The sequence below is a fragment of the Caretta caretta genome, chromosome 22 (genome assembly GCF_965140235.1).
Source record: "Caretta caretta isolate rCarCar2 chromosome 22, rCarCar1.hap1, whole genome shotgun sequence".
In the NCBI taxonomy this organism is placed as follows: Eukaryota; Metazoa; Chordata; order Testudines; family Cheloniidae; genus Caretta; species Caretta caretta.
The window spans coordinates 12,429,717-12,445,646 of NC_134227.1; the positions used below are offsets into that span (position 1 = coordinate 12,429,717).

Below are 15,930 nucleotides of genomic sequence, written 5' to 3' on the forward strand. Positions count from 1 at the left end.
GATAAAGCAGGAACTGTCTGGTGCAGGTAAAGAGGAACAAGGGTTTTAGCCTCTTTCCTTCTCCTCCCCAGGCTCCAAAATATCATCTCTCACGCTCCACCCAACATCAGGTTCCCTGCTGCAATAGGGACATTAAGCATGGTCTTCCTTCCAAAGACTGTAAGCTTTTTGGATCAGGAACTGTCTACTACTTTGTACAGGGCCTAGTGGGCATAATAGGGTCCTGTTCTTGAGATTGGTCCCTACGCGTCACTGTAATAAACCCGATTAATAGTCATCATAAATGGGAATGTCAAAGTAACCACCCAATCTCTTCAAGACCACATTCATTTCCCATTTTGTAGGATTACATTTACTCTCTGTGCGTTGTACTCACACACCATGTATATACATGCATGCACCCACACTGTACATACATAGACACGTGCTTACATATGTTGACTGTCTGTCACGCACACACACAGCGTACATCTGTGGAGAAAGCTCATTTTCCAGCTAGCCCGTGTATGCACATAACACGAACTGCACAAGTCCTACAGACACTAAACGTATGAGGCATGTGTGCATGGTGCCTGTTGCACAAGGCACACACATGTCATGCAGGCTAAACCAAAAACCTGAGCGCTTTATTGCATTTCCAGATTTTGAATCAGAATCCAGTTTCAACTTCCTTTAGCTCTGTTGTTCTCAACCTTGTTCTTCCTATAATCCCTTGAGACAACAGAGAGAGAAAAAAAGTGTGGGCTCTCTCCTCTGATAATTTTCAAATCCCCTGTTTCTCTCTCTCTCTGTACATCCACGCTCTCAAGCCACTAAGGAAGGGATAGTGGCTGTGACCTCATAAAGCTGGATCCCAAATAGAGCTGGTCAGGAAACTTTTTTTTTTTTTTGGTTTCCATTGATGAAACATCATTAACATTTTCTTCTCAAGTTCTCATAATTTCATCAAAAACCTGAAACCTACGAAAATCCAATATAGTCCTAAATATAGAGCTATCGGTATAGCGGTACAAATCTGAGGTGTAAAATCAGCCAGTGGGCACTGGGAAAGAAGCCCTCTTTGTGAGATCTGAGCATCTGCACCCAAAGGTAACCCCCGCTGAGTCTCAGCTACCCGTTTCCCCACCTTTGGGGCGGCGTGTCTCTGCTTCTCCTGGCTCATCCCTTGTCCTTCCCGGTATTCTCAGGATGGTCACAGTTCTCTAGGGGCCGATCCCAGGCATGCTCGCTGTACCGTCACGACTCTCCAGATCACTTACGGGTCTCTTGCAACGTCACTAGAGCTCATTGAAAATTTTCCTCCAGAGCAGTTTTTTCCTTTGGAAAATGAACTTTCATTGAAATCTGAAGGTTTCACAGGAATGTGTTTTCAATGATATTTTAATTGCAAACATGTCAAAATAATTGGTGCTTTCTTGTTTTGTTTTTCTGTCTAAATAGTTTGATGCATTCAAAATGTTTTGACTTTCCTGTTTTGATTCACTGCATATCGACTTTTCTGTTATATTAAAATATTAATGGTATCATAGCTGATATTTAATATGATAGGTGTCTTATTTGTTAATTTATATTATAATGTTTTGGCATTACAAAATGTTTTGACGTTTCCAAATCTTCGAGTTTTCAGAATTTCCCTTTTGTGAGCAGCTTTGACTTTTTGTTCTCATTTGCACGGAATTGAAACCAATTTTGAAACGTCACCAGTTCCTACAGACTAGAAATCCCATTTGCCAGCCACTTCTCGTCAGCGCATGACAACATTGCGTCGTGCCAGTCTGTCACGGGCGTGACCCTTTGGGCACACTCAATAGTGTCAAAGCTAGTTCTGCCAGCCCCATGACTTCTAATCCAAGGGGTACCCACCTGGCACCCCCACGCTCTGTTTCTGTCTCAGACCCACATGCACTATCTACAAAGTTTCCTTTCTCTAATAGGTTCTGGACCAACCCTACTTGTAAATTTCATTGCATTCTGCGTAGCTTTGAGGCACCTGTGCACGGTCCATGCATTTACCACACAGCCATGTAACCTAATGTAGCGTGATCTGGGAGGACTGTTGAGGGAGAGGCAATGCACGTGAAATAAAGGGGAGGTAAAGGGAGGGAGGAGAAAGGTGTAGCATGAGAAATTGTCTTTGAAGCCATTAGTAATGATCTCTGCAGGGCCCCTTCTCTCTCACTCGATCTCACACACACACACTCTCTTATCCTGTCAGGCACTTGCTTGCTGGCTCTCCCGCTCTGTCTCTGATTCACACTTAGCCTTCCCTACGTCAAGGTGTAGGGTATGCATGGAATGAGAAGGAGGCGGCAGGATCCTGGCTTTGCCCCTCCTCCTCGGTCCCCATGCATGCTGGCCAGCTACATGGAGAGATGTAGCCGCACGTGCACAACTGTCTCTGCAAAGACGGGCGACTCCTCCCAGTACCCCCACTGGGAAATGGCAGCTCTGCTCAGTCCCTTGCTGGGCTGGGCCTAATTGGAACAACTGACTTTCCACCCTCCCATGCAGCGTGAGCCGATTGGCATGGAGTGCCGGGTTTCCTTAGCTGACATGCTATATAAGTTCCCATCGGGGTTAGGCTGTCATTCCCCCTAAAACAAGGAGTAAATCAACTCAGTGCTAATCAAAGATGATTGGCAGTTGCTAATAGGAGCTCAATTGTACAGCCTCTTCTTAGAAAGCCAAGCTGAGTATATTGTAGTCTTTCTTGGATCAGGGATTGTCAACACCTCTGAGTCCTCGTGGGAGCTGCATGCTCTAACCCCCTTCCCTTCTTTGCCTCAGTCTCATTGCTCGCATGCATCCCTAAAATGATCCTCGTAATGTTAATTAGCTGGATTAATTAACAGGCTTCTTTCTAAGTCATTGTGCTTTCTGTGGTAGCAAATATTGGCTGTATCAAGCATCGAGGCTCAGCAGTGCAATGGTGGATACATTCAAATGAGTGCAGAGCGGCAGGCTATGGGGTGTGCATGGAAGCAGGTGTCAATGAGTGTGTGAAGGTGGCTGCACACTACTTCCATGATGTTACATGCGCAATCTGACCACTCTTATTGTGCTGCTGAGAGCAGGTTGGCTCTTACAGAAGGAAGTGTGACTTTTGTTAAGTGTGTGTGTGTGTGTGTGTAAATAGGGTTTGGGGTTTAGAAGGTGATCCCAGCATGTGAAACCCCAGCCCTATAGAGCTTCTTGCTCACTAATACATGATCATGGTGCTTTGTCCATTCTGGTTTTCATCTTTTTAAGCCCTGATTTGTGCACAGTGCCTGTTTTAAGGATGGAGGATCTTACCCCCTGGAGCAAACAATTGACAAAAGACAACACATCTCTGCGGGGCCAGTTGCTTTGTGTGTGTGTCTCATTTCTGCAGCCCTCTGTGTTTGCATGGCAACCTGTCTCCCCCCGTCGTTATGCACACCTCCACCTTCTGCTTTGGCTTGGAAGTCCTGATCCTGTGTCGCTGGCATTGCTTGCAAATTCAGCCTCACTGCCTTGCTTCCTCGCAAGACACCCCCATCCCCCGGGCCTCCAGGGTGCTGATGCCACTGGAGTGGCCTCTCACGTAGCATTGCGTGCCTCCAGCCCCAGGCAGCAGCCAGTGTGTGCAGACAGCACTGCAGAAAGGAACGTTAATGGAGGGGAAAAGTTAACCACTTTTAGTGAACTGCAAAAAAGGTTGTTTTTATATTGCTTTATTGGAATATAAAGACAGCATTTATAACCCTTTTAAAGAGGCATAAAAGCAGCTTGGAGACTGGAAAGCTCTCTCCATTTTAAGACAGACAAAGAGAGAAGGAGGGCAAGCATCGGCCATGTACTGGGGTCAGAACTAACCACGGTTCAGTGCAGGGTTAATTCCTGGAAGAGGTTTCAGAATGTTTGCACTAGCAATGGGCCTGAGTCCAAAGCAACAGACAGACACTCCTCGACTTTGGGGCCATATTTCAGTTAAGCAGATTGGACCCATCTCTAGGCTTTGACGTGTGTTTCCTTTCTGTGTAGCTGCTGAGCTAGTTCCTCAGATCTTCAGGGGAGTGTGGTGAGCGAGTAAGTGTGGTGCATAATGATCTAACCTGTTTTATTTCATTCTCTCTCTTGTCCTCTTTGAATAAATGCCCCTCTGGCTTTGATCTTACTGGAACAAGGAAGTGTGTCTGTAAATGACTTAGGCCACATATCCCTTGGAAGTGAGGGGTGTGATTCCCAGCTCCCCTAAACACACTCAAGCTGCAGCAGCAAATGGAGGCCTGACTAGCCACCTGACTACATACCCCTGGAGTCCAGGCGGACTCGTGTTCGGAGCAGCTAGCCCATGCCACCATGACAACACTGCTATTTGTAGCACGCTAGCAGCTGGATGAGAGCTAGCGTGAGCATGTCTGGGCTAGCTGGAAGTCACACCCCCAGGTCCAAGTGCAGACGTTGCCTCAGTTTGAGTCTTTGGCGAAAGGCTGAGTTAATTCTTATCCAGCTGGAGCTATTCACTCCCAGAGCAGAGTCACTTTCACGGTGGCACTGAGGCCGTCATGCATAGGTTGGGAGCCTCACCTTTTGCTTCCGATCCTACGTGTGCTTATTATTCTCCCCTTACTTGTATTTCAGTTGTACCTAGTAGCTTGTGCTCGGCACTATGCTTACATAGAGTAAGAGGCAGTCCCTGTGCTGGAGAGTGTACAGTCTAAATGGACAAGATTGGTAAAGGGTGGGAGAAAGGAAGTATTGCAAGCCCTATTTTACCTATAGGAAATCAAGGTACAGAGATTAAATGACTCCTCCAAGGTCACACAGGGAATCTGTGGGAGAGCTAAGAATTGAATCCAGATCTTCTCGCTATCAGTCCAGTGTGTTAATCACAAGACGGTTCTTCCGAGGCGACACACCCGGGTCAAGCTAAGGATGTGCATAACTCTGGGTGGTGTCTTCACAGTTATTTAGAGCTGGTCAGAAAAAATTCTCATTAAACTTTTTTTTTTTTTTTTTTAATTTGCCCAGTTGTCTAAATTGAAAAGTTTTGTGGAGATGGTACAATTTCAACAACGTTCCAGCCAGCTGGTTTCCTGCCAGTTTGCAGGCCCAATTCCTCAGCAGCCCTCCTGCTGGCCTGCCTCGGAGTTGGGGACCACAGGGTTGACGGCTCTGGGATAGCCCACGAGCCCACCACATCTGCTTGAGGACTCTTGGGGTTTTCACACGTATCTGGGTGTAGGAGTTGGTCAGATGTAGCACTTAAAGAGGGGAGTCGCCCAAACCGATCTTCATAACAGTATCCTGCTGAGGAGAGAGCGGTACCCTGCAACCCGTTCCAGTAACTGAGTGTGCCTTGTTTGTGGTTCTCAGGCGCTGCTCCCCTCTTCCTGCCCTCCCCCCCAGTAATCACGCTCCTTGGATTCTGCCTAATGATCCTACATTGCAAAAGAGCAGCAGCTTCTACTTCTACTTCACAGAGAGGAAGTGGCAAGGGAGACCTCCCCTTTTTCTCTGCCCATATTTATCATCATTGTAAGGGGAAAATGCCACTGGAGTGGCAGGTATTAATGCGATTCTCAATGGCAGAGAATCGTCTTCCTTCCATCAGGCTCGGTGTTTAGTGAGGAGGCCAGTGCCCAACCCAGGGGTGGGGGAGGTGTTTATACCTAGAATGATGGAAACCTGCACAAGTTCCTAGTTGAGGCACGCTTGGAAAAGTACCACAAAATGTGGATGTTTCTCTCTACTTGGGGTCAAATGGGGCCTCTCTGTGCGTCTCCCATGGACATGAATGGAGCTGAATCTGTGTAAGTGATAGGAGAATAAAGAAAGCTGAGGGGTGTTTGGATGGTGGGCTTGCTTCAATCTGCTATGGAGACAGAGCCAAGATCCCAAGGCCCCCATCCTGCAAACCGCTCCATATGGGCATCCTCCCACTGAAACCTTTGGGGTCTACATGTGGGCACAGGGATCTGTCCCCAGCCGGCAGCCTGCACAATCCAGCCTCTGTGCATGGTTCACAATCTGCATTGCATCCACATTCAGATCTGGGTGTTGGTGATAGCCAGTCTCCAGTCACAAAGTTTGTAGAGTTATTCTACACAGGGCTCCCGTTTCTATCGCCCCTCAGCCTCCTTGTATTTGCTTTTCCCACTAAATATTCATCAGTAACATTTAAGACAAAGGAAAGAGATAATTACAAGGGGAGAGTTTTTTTGAGATATTAAAGGTTAACAGAATTCTTGGCATTTGTGCCTTGTCAATTTCCATGTAATTATGCTCAATTCCCAGAATTCAGAGGCGACTCTGCCTTTTAACTCTCAAAGATGGTACCCCGGGAATTTAATTTATGAGATCATTTCTCAAAAATGTTCAGCTTCAAATCAAGCATCTTGCTTAATAGCATGGTTATTATTAATATTATTCTTGGATGGGGAATGCTACGCGGGTCAGTAGGCCGGCAACTAAAGTAAAATTGACTCCCTGCGACAGTGGTGAGCCTTGCTTTTGTTACTCAGAGTGAATGATTTGTCTGCCCCAGTGCTGTGTGAAATGAAGGGCTGTTACTTTATGATTAGCGAAACACGAACCTGATAATGAGCCACAGATTTGGTCTTGGTGGAGCATCCGGGAGCAGAGCTGGGTGAACACTGGATGTTTTGATTTGCTGGCAATGGGGAAAAAAAAGTGACCCTTTTTATCACCCCCCAGAAATATCTGAGTAAATCAAAAAGTCAATATTGTGGTAAGATTGAAACAAAATATTTTGTTTTGACAGTAAACAAATTCATTTAGATTTTCAGGCCTTTTGGCAAAAGCAAAGACCTGAATTCACAAAACAGCTGGAGGAGAGGCTCTCGCCTGCCTGGTAAGCTTTAGCCTAGTGGTTAGGGCACTCTGCTGGGATGGGGAACTCCTTGGTTCGATTCTGCCTCTTGTGGAAAAGGGATTTGAACTTGGTTCCTCTCGTTGAGGGTGAGTACACTGGTCTATGCTGCTGTGGGGCTTTCTCTCTTGTTGAAGCTGTTCTACTTTTTATACATCATTGAAGTGTCATTGGGGGCCCTGGGTCTGCCATTTCGTAGCTGTGCCTCCTAACTACCAGTCTGATTCTGCCTGGCCCACGGTCTATTCATTGTCATCATGAATGATAATGAACGTCCGGTGTGATTGACAATGGATAGTTGTCAGGTCAGGGCATGCTACTACAAATAACTATGTAGCGTGGTGGTCAGGGCCCTTACTCAGGCAGTGAGAGAACCGAGTGCAAGTCCTTGCTCTAATGATGCTTTAGTTATTTATATAAAGTGGAACAGCTTCCGGAGGAGAGACTGGTAGAGCCCCACACCAGACTATCCCATAGATTCCCAGATCCAGCCCTCCCCTGCAAGGGGGGACAACCAAGTCCAACTTCTTTCCCCACCTCAGGTAGACCAAACTGAACCTGGATCTCTCATTTCCCCGATGAGTGTCCTAAGCACATCTCCCCAGCTAATAAGAGAGCACCCTTCACCAGCTTCTCTTCTGGTCATTTTTTGAATCCAGTCTTTTGTCTTTGTCAAAATGCCTGAAAGCCTCAACAAAGTTGAGGCTTATCAGCGTAAACTAGCTCTTTAAGGGCATCCTGGGTTGAGCCTCACCTGGGACTAGTTCAGATCTCAATCCAGATGTCATATGATTAATCTCAATCCAGGGGTCATATGATTAGAGCATGTGACCAGGAACTAGGGGTATAAGGGCAGCGTGAGTTCAGGCAGGGGGAAGGACTCAAAGGAGGAATATGTGTGAGTTGTACTTTATAGACTGACTTGCCTTCATTCCCAGGTGGAGGGCCTAGAGGGTCAAAACCTGTGGAGAGCCAGGTGCTGGTGGGAGACTTGTATTATTCTAAAGTTTACATTAATATCCCAGACTTGATGAAGGGGGAGACTTAGTGAGAAAACCTCCACAGTGTAAAGTTTGATTCCCTGGAGAAAAAACGCTGCACCTGAAGCCAGATCTGGTAAGCCCCTGTTACTGGGCTCCATTGTGCTAGGTTCTGTAGACACTTGGGAAAAGACACTCGCTACCCCCAGATAATTTACAGGCTAAGTCTATGGCAAAAGAATAATAAAACCACCCAACTGGAAGCTTTTTGTTTGAGGTTTTTCAAGTTTCACCACACTGCTCCAGTGCTCATGCATGTTTTAGCTGAAGATTTGGTCCTTGTTTTATTTTAGCTTACTCGGCTATTTTCCCCCTCCTACTCCCTATTAAAATTCAGCCTGGAGTGAATTGTAGAGCCCTGAGTTAATGCCGTATGCTTATAAAATACTATTAGATGGCTGATGGTGTGCTTTTATCTGACACCAACAGATGTCTCTGGCACCTGGCTCAGCCCTGATCAAATGCAGGTGAGGAAGCAGTGTCTGACTGTGCAATGACTTTTTAAGTGTTCGTTGGTTGCAGTAAGTTCTCAACAATGCCACAAGAAACAGATTTATATAAAAACAATATTGATTTGTACCAGGGAGAGCAAAGATCAATTCTGTTTAATAACTTCCACGGTGCCTATGCTGCTCTGGATTTCCAAGATAACTTCTTTGGACTCCTGATATAAATATTAAAGGGACACGTACAATGGTGTCATGAGGTAAATAAAATAATTGTTTGGGGTTTGCTGGGTAAATGTAGGCAAGCAAAACAGCAGGGCCCTGATCCTCCCATGGGGTGAGGAATGCTTGGACTAAGACTTGAGGGAAGGTGCAAAGACAATTGTGCACCCCCCCGTCTCCCTCTGAGCCTGTACCCTGGGGCTGTCTGCCCAGTCCATAATACATTAGAGCAGCCTAAAGGTTGCTGTAATCTGCCCCAGCAACATGTGACTGTTATAGCAGCTGGTGGCTATCAACCTACAAGGGCTTACCCCTAGCAACAGTGGCCCTGGTGGGGCTGAAGGGAGATGATTCAGGCTGACTATAGACCACCTGAGGATTCTCACAGGGAAGGGGAATCCTCCACTGGCCACCTAAGCCAGCTGTGCACTACAGGGTAGGAGCTGACTTATTGGGAGCCAATCTTGCAACTTTTAAGGACCTGGCTATTCCCTCCGCACCCCAGCAGCCCCCTTGGCTGCTAGCAGGCTTTACTTGTGTGAGTAAAAGTCTGCAAGATCAGGCTGTTCGCTCAGCCTCCAAAATAGCCTGTCACGGGCTGGAAAGAGTTAAGTTCCATTTTAACGTAAGAGCCAGACAGCGAAGAAGGGAGAAAGAGACAAAACCAACCCCAAACTGACTAGCTTTTTAAAGGGCAAAGGAAATGTTCTTTTTATGGCCAAGCGCCTAGTGTAAAGTGCAGGGAAGGGAAGGGAAGGACTGGAGCTGCAGAATCCCAGCTAGGCTTTAGGGGAAGGCTCCCAAATGCGCAGTTAATTTAAATTTAATAGGACAGGTACTGTAAGTTTAAATAAATGCCAGTTAAATATTAACTGCATCTTTATTGGGGGATTAACGGACCCTCTTGTATTATGTTTTTTAAACTCAATAAATATGTTGCTAATAATCATCACTCCTCTTCAAATGTGACAGCAGCTGCTGCTGCTACTGCTGAATCTAAATCAAACAATTATTTGGGGCAGCTCCTGAAAAACATTAGCCAGACAAGAGCTGGAGAAGTTTTGGGGTTTGGGGAGCCTGGGGATTGTGAGACATGAAGGGGGAGGAGTAAGGGTAAGTCACATTATCACATTAGCCTGCAAAGGGCCAGGCTGTGATGGGAAATTATGGGCAGGGTTTACAAAAAAAAATAAATAAAAACCAGCAGAAGGGAAAGTGAATCACTCCTCAGGTGGAGTTGGGGGATGGAATTAACGGTAATTATTTGGGAACCTCTGAGATCTGACACAGCAGAGTTGCAGTGGACCGTCATCTCTGTTCATGATATGAATTCCTCTGGGGAGGAGAGAGTTCTGAAAGGTCACCAGCCATAGACCATGTGCTATCATTGTTTCCTAATTGGGGCCACTCTTAGCAATGGAAAAAATTAGTCTGTGTCCTGTGTCAGTGCGGAGGGGTGAGAATCCTTTGTATTGTCAATGAATCTTTGTTGTAGACTCTTAGGACCTACTGACTTTAATGGGATGTTCACTTATGTAGCGAGTGTGAGATTTTGAAAAGCACATTTGTAACCCTGAGGAAACGGAAGGGTAACATTTAACGTGATTGCGTGAAAGAGGTTGATGCAATAATTGTGTGTGTGTATGTTAAGGGTATTGTATGCATAGGTGTTGCAGTGGCTATTAGAGATGAGTTTTGGATCAATTACGTTTCAGATGAGAGTTGGGAATTTCAAAACTGTATACATGTCCATCCATCGTCAGGTTTTATGCTGTAGTATGTGAACTCAGTGCAGTATCTGAGCTCCTTCCCCATAAAAGAGCTGTAAATTAAAACAAAATGTTGCTTATCTAGTTGTATAAATTGAATATACCAAGAATTTCTGCAGGTGAAATTGTATCTGAAATGAAGTTCTTCCATGTAAGTGGGTATATATTTTCTGTGTAGTGTTTGGCGGAACTGTGCCAAAAGTTCACAGAAAAACTGAAATAACGTGAAATTGACCTGGCTTCACTTGACTCACAGCCCTTAATTACAAATTGACAGAGAAACCTTGGCTGTAAATTCTTACATCTGGAACCCGATCCAAAGCTCCTCAAAGTTCAGAAGTGCTCAGATCTAGAGATTTTGCTTATGCTTATTTCTAGTTTTGCTAAAAACCCCTAGAAGTTCAGTGTGTGTGTTGGAAGGCTTGCAAACCATTCACAAGACCCAGGAGCCATTTTTGCATCAGAGCCGAGTGGGGACGCTAATGCAGGTAGAACTTGGTGGTTTTTACGGAGATTTGCTGTGAATTTAGGGGTGTGTTTGCATGAAAATGCACTTGCTTGAAGTTGAAGGTCATAGCAGAACTGTAAAAAAGCCATGTGAGTTAAGGGTGGAAAGATGTAAATCCTTATGAACTGCTGAATTTTGCACTGGCTGCCTGTCCAATCTCTCTCTCTCTGAATTTTGCACTGTCTCTGTCCAATTTCTCTCTAAACATATGAGTAAATATCACCTCAAAAGCATTTTGCTTCACTGATACAGCCAGGATTTCAGCCTGCTTCTCCACACCTTATCTGGACTCTGAAAGCTCCCATCCACTCAGCCTATGACACTGCAAGATCCTCTGCTTTCATTCAGATTGTTTCTATCTCCTTCAGATTCTCCCTGGAGATTTCTCCGTAGACTAGACCCATGAACTCTTGCTTCTCCTGCCCCTTCGCCTTTCCTAGGTTCATCAGTCCATGCAGACCCCTTCCCTCCAGTTTCTGATAATCCCAGGGAAAATACTATCCCAGTTTAGGCTGTCTTTAAATCTCTCTCTCTTATATCTCCCCCTCCCCCCCCCCCCCACACCAATACTATTAGCCAGCCCTCTCCTTGCCAGTCTGTACCTTGCTTTGCAGAGCCTCCTGCACGCCCTGTTTATGGACTCTGCCAGGAAAGGGGGGCAGTTAGCCTTGTTAGAAAGAAGGAACAGGTTGCAGGTATTTTTCTTGTCGTGTTTGCCCTGGGCAGGCAACAGGCACAAGGAAAACAGATCTTTATTGGAGTATGAAGAAAGCCGGGAGAGATCAGAAAAGATTCCACATTCCCTGTTCAGCTCTGTGCCAGTGTGCAAGCACCCTCCCCACGTACACCAGACCCCGGCCTTCTGTTGTGGTCCAAATCCAGCAAAGGAAAATGATTGCTCATGTCCCCAGAGGAAGCTACAAAGCTCCCTCTCTTCCGCTGCTGCACAGTCACAGCTGGACTTGACTGCTGGCTCCTCCGCTCCTGGAGCCGCAGAATTATTCAATGGAATCTGGATTTCTTTTTCTCTTTTGCTGTTTGTGTGCATGTGTTTATTGTCTGTGGATATTTTTAAAATCGGAACCAATTACAGCGAACGGCGCGGAGATGAGCGGTGACAGGCTCATTTGTTTATACATTGTGTGTGTGCAAGAGGGAGAGACAGGGAAGTGGAGTGGGGAGTCGGTAGGACTTGGTATACGCAGGCTGGATTTGTGTGGGAGAAATGACTTAAGATCATCAGAGCATTGCCAATCACCTATTGCTAGGTAACCCTGCCCCACCTCACTCTATTCTATCCACTCTATTTTATATGTGGCCTCATTCCCGTAGAGTCTGAGCTCTTCATAATTACTGTATTTATCCTCACAGGTAAAGCTAGTGCTATTATCCCCATTGTACAGATGGGGACTTGAGGCACGGAGAGACTAAGCGACTTGCCCAAGGTCAAAGGGGAAGCCTGTGGCAAAGCAGGGAATTTGACCCAGGGTCTCCCACGTTCCAGGTTAACACCCTAACCGCTGGACCATGCTGCTTCGTGCTTCACCCAATCACAGTGTCACAGATCAGCCAATGAAATTGTGCCCTGATGATCCAGTGCTCCTTTCTTTTGTTTCATTGGTTGAAACTTTTGCCGCTCGGTATCCTGCATCGTGAAGAGCTCTGCATGGTCCGAATTGGTTTAGGGGATGCTTCAGCTCTCCTGCTCTTGTAGCTGAATTAATTTCTCTTTAAACACCGCTCAGATCTTTTTCATATCCCTCCAATCCAGACTCTTCAACATTCCTTTCATCCTCCGTGCCCGAAGCATTATTGCTTCTGACACCGCTCTTTTATATTAAATGGGGAGGGGAGTTGATGCAGAGAGGCTGGCAGTCTGGCCTGTGGAAAGATCACCCCAGGCAGCATGGTGGTGTAGTTAGAGAATGGCACATTTAATGTTTAAAGGCAGCCTTGATTTTGACAAGTGACAGGCTCACTCACTGTTTCCTATCCCATCCCTTTTCATGTGGGAGTCATTCTTCGCTTTGTCTTAATCCACTGGAAAAAGTGATCCAAGGCTGCATGAGAATGAAGAACAGGATGGCTCATAGAGGGAAGGAGTGGGGCATATGGCTGAGGACTAGTGTTCCTGTGCTGACTGTCCCTTTATACTAGTGGGGTGTGAAAGATGGGAGGAAGAGCTCCCCATCAGATGCCCACCCAGGACTTGAGAACAGCCAAAGAGAATCCACCCGATGATTTAAACTGAGCCCAGGGCATGCTGTGGTGGGACTTGGAGTCCTAGTGAGTGTTGTACAAGATTCCTGTGATCAATAAATCTCATGCTTTTTATGTGCACTAGAATAACAGTGTCCACATGGAGGGGGTTTACCTGAAAAAAACTCCCCCACCACCATAGACAAGCCTGTAGAGCTTTTGATTTAAGCAGCTCCCACTAACTCAGTATACAATGCAGCACCTTGTGCATTGGGAAACAGGCAGAGAGGGGTTATTCGAATGGCCAAAGGAGAACAGTCTCTTACCAACAGACGGGTCCTGAGCAGCCTGGAGGAGAATTGGAAAGATCTGTGTGAAATAAGAGCAGTTTGCTCTCAGGTTTTTTCTGAGCTGAAAAGCCTCTACACTGCCTCATATCTATCTTCCACTCTGTTTTGTACGGCAGGGTGCAGAGGGGTCCCAATCCTTAGTGGGGCTTTGGGACATTACAACAGTAGAGGTAATAATGAACTAAGTCAGTTTAACCCTTTGTTGGCAGTCATGGGGACCGAATGGACCACTGAGACTAAACTCCTCGTGCCAGTGAGTGTGTCCCTACCACAGCAGGGGGCAAAATAGGAACTTAGGGCTGGAAGGTGCTGTAAAAACACCAAGCTCTCACTTTAAATACTAAGGGTATTCCTGGTCCTGCTTGCAGGCTAGAGGCCTCTGTAAGGAAGTGTACAATCTGGTGGCTCAGCAATCAGTCTGCAGGGAAATAGTAAGGTGGGGTGTGTTGTGTTCCTCCGGTTTGGGAAGCGGCCTGCTCTCTGGTTTTGGGTTCCTGTGCGTGTGATCATGTAGAATTCTAAGAAATAAAGTTGTGTTATGTTGCAACCTTCCAGCCTGAATATTTTATGCTTTTAGCTAACTTTGCTGTATGTATGCTGTGAACATAACTGGAGGGACTTCGTGAGTCATGCAGTCCAGTCCCCTGCGATCACAGGCAACCCCATCATAAACATAGCAAGCTCCATCTTAAACTTAGTTAGGTTGTTTGTCCTACTCCTCCTATTGGTAGTCTGTTCCTGAAATGGGGAAGCTGTGGATAAATGTGACTTCTGCCTCTAGGGTTGTCAATCCAGCACCTTCTACCAGTGCTAAATTCAGAGCAAACAATCTTAAAAAAGAAATGGAACAGGAAAGCACAAAGAGACCACAAAGCAATCCCCTTCTCTTGTGACCCATCAGTATGCTCAATAATAATAATAATAATAATAAGGCTTTATTTGATAGTGTCTTCTCTACCTGACAAATCTCATAATGTTTGAGAAATTAAACAGCACAGTTAATGAATTAAATAGTAGTTTACAGGGGAGTGGGAGACTCAGGGGATTAGTAGCAGGCTACGGATCTTTTCACATCTAGGTCACCGGTTTGAATCCAGCTCGGGTTGGCAGGGATTTAAAAAAACAACAACCAAAACTCAACGGTGCTATCTAATAGCTGGTAGGTGCCCTGTGTGAAAGGAATTGGGAAGTCTCAGATCAGTTCCTGGGTGTCCTCACCATTAAAACCACCATTTCCAGCAGGCAGGAAGGGCTGGACTCTCGCAAGTGCTGGGCACCTGCATCTTGCACTGAGTTCAGTAGGAGTTGTGTGTGCTAAACATCTCTGAAAAGCAGACCCCAGACTGCCAGCTTTATTAGTGGAGAGGCCGAAGGAGCGATTGCGGTTCCTGGCCACTGGCTTGACACTAATGGAGAGTGGGAGACTGGCACTTCAGCTGTCTGCATTGTACCTGTTTGGCTAAATAAAGGACTTCGTTCTCCAGGGCTGTCTACCTGGCACCTTTTACCTGCGGGAAATTGTGCATAAAGATGGCAACACACTGAGCAGCGGGTGGAGGGAGAAGTTACTAGGCATAACACAACTGCGATATGTCCTAAGTAATGAGTTGATTTAAAAAAAAAAAAGTATTTAGGGATGAAGGGACAGCTCAGTGGTTTGAGCTTTGGGCTGCTAAACCCAGGGTTGCCAGTTCAATCCTTGAGGGGGCCATTTAGGGATCTGGGGCAAAAATTGGGGATTGGTCCTGCTTTGAGCAGGGGGTTAGACTAGATGACCTCCTGAGGTCCCTTGCAAGCCTGCTATTTTATGATTCTATGAAAGGAGTTGCTGTGGAAGCGCTTGGCAGCCCCCCCTGCCCACAGAGCACTGTTAGGAAGTGCGGTGTTATGGCTCGCACACACAGGACGGGCAGCCTGTTCCTGTGTCTTTTATTGACCCACGGTGTGACCGTGCTGCTCCGTGCCTCAGTTTCCCCACCTGTAAAGTGCTGGGTTCTAAGCCCGAGGTGCTCGGCCAGGCGGTAATTCAGGCTGGCGATGGGCGTGGAGCTTCCCCGCCCTAGAAAGAGCGGCGTGGCCGCTGTAATGCGATGGGGGGCGGAAAGGCGAGCTGGCTCCCCGAGGGGTTGCCGGGGCGGGGGGAGGAGCGGGTCCCAGCCGGCCCGGCGCCGGCGGGGTGAAAGCGGGGGAGCCCCGCCGCCGCGCAGTGCGGCGGGGCCGGAGCCCGAGCGCGGGTGGCGGCCGTGGCCACCCCGGGGGAGCCCGCGCCCGGGCGGGCGAGCGGCGAGGCGGAGCTCCCGGCCGGGAGGCAGCGCGCAGCCGGGCTGCTGAGAGCCGGGGCCGCCGCCGGCTCCTGCGCGCCCGCCCCGCCGCCGCCGCCGCCTCCTCCCCTCGCCGAGCCCCGCCGGGGGCAGCCGGGCTCCCTCCCCGCCGCAGGTCGGCGCCCAGCCCGGGCGGCTGGAGCTTGCGCGGGGCGGCGGCGGAGCGGATTTGCGGTGCCCGGCTCAGGCGCTTTCTCGCGGCCGCCGGGGGAGCCGGTC

At 47.4% G+C, this 15,930-nt stretch overlaps 1 protein-coding gene across 12 annotated transcripts in view; it reads left to right on the forward strand.

Annotated features, from left to right (window-relative positions):
• NTM (neurotrimin) overlaps window positions 1–15,930 on the forward strand; it is a 676,763-nt gene that overhangs the window by 380,837 nt on the left and 279,996 nt on the right. Inside the window, exon 1 of one of the 12 annotated variants that reach the window (XM_048827385.2) lies at window positions 15,766–15,826. The exons of the other annotated variants lie outside the window; for them this stretch is intronic. The gene's annotated coding sequence lies outside the window, so the exon portion shown is untranslated. Of the gene's footprint in view, window positions 1–15,765; window positions 15,827–15,930 lie in introns of those variants that run through there. 12 annotated transcript variants of the gene reach the window in all.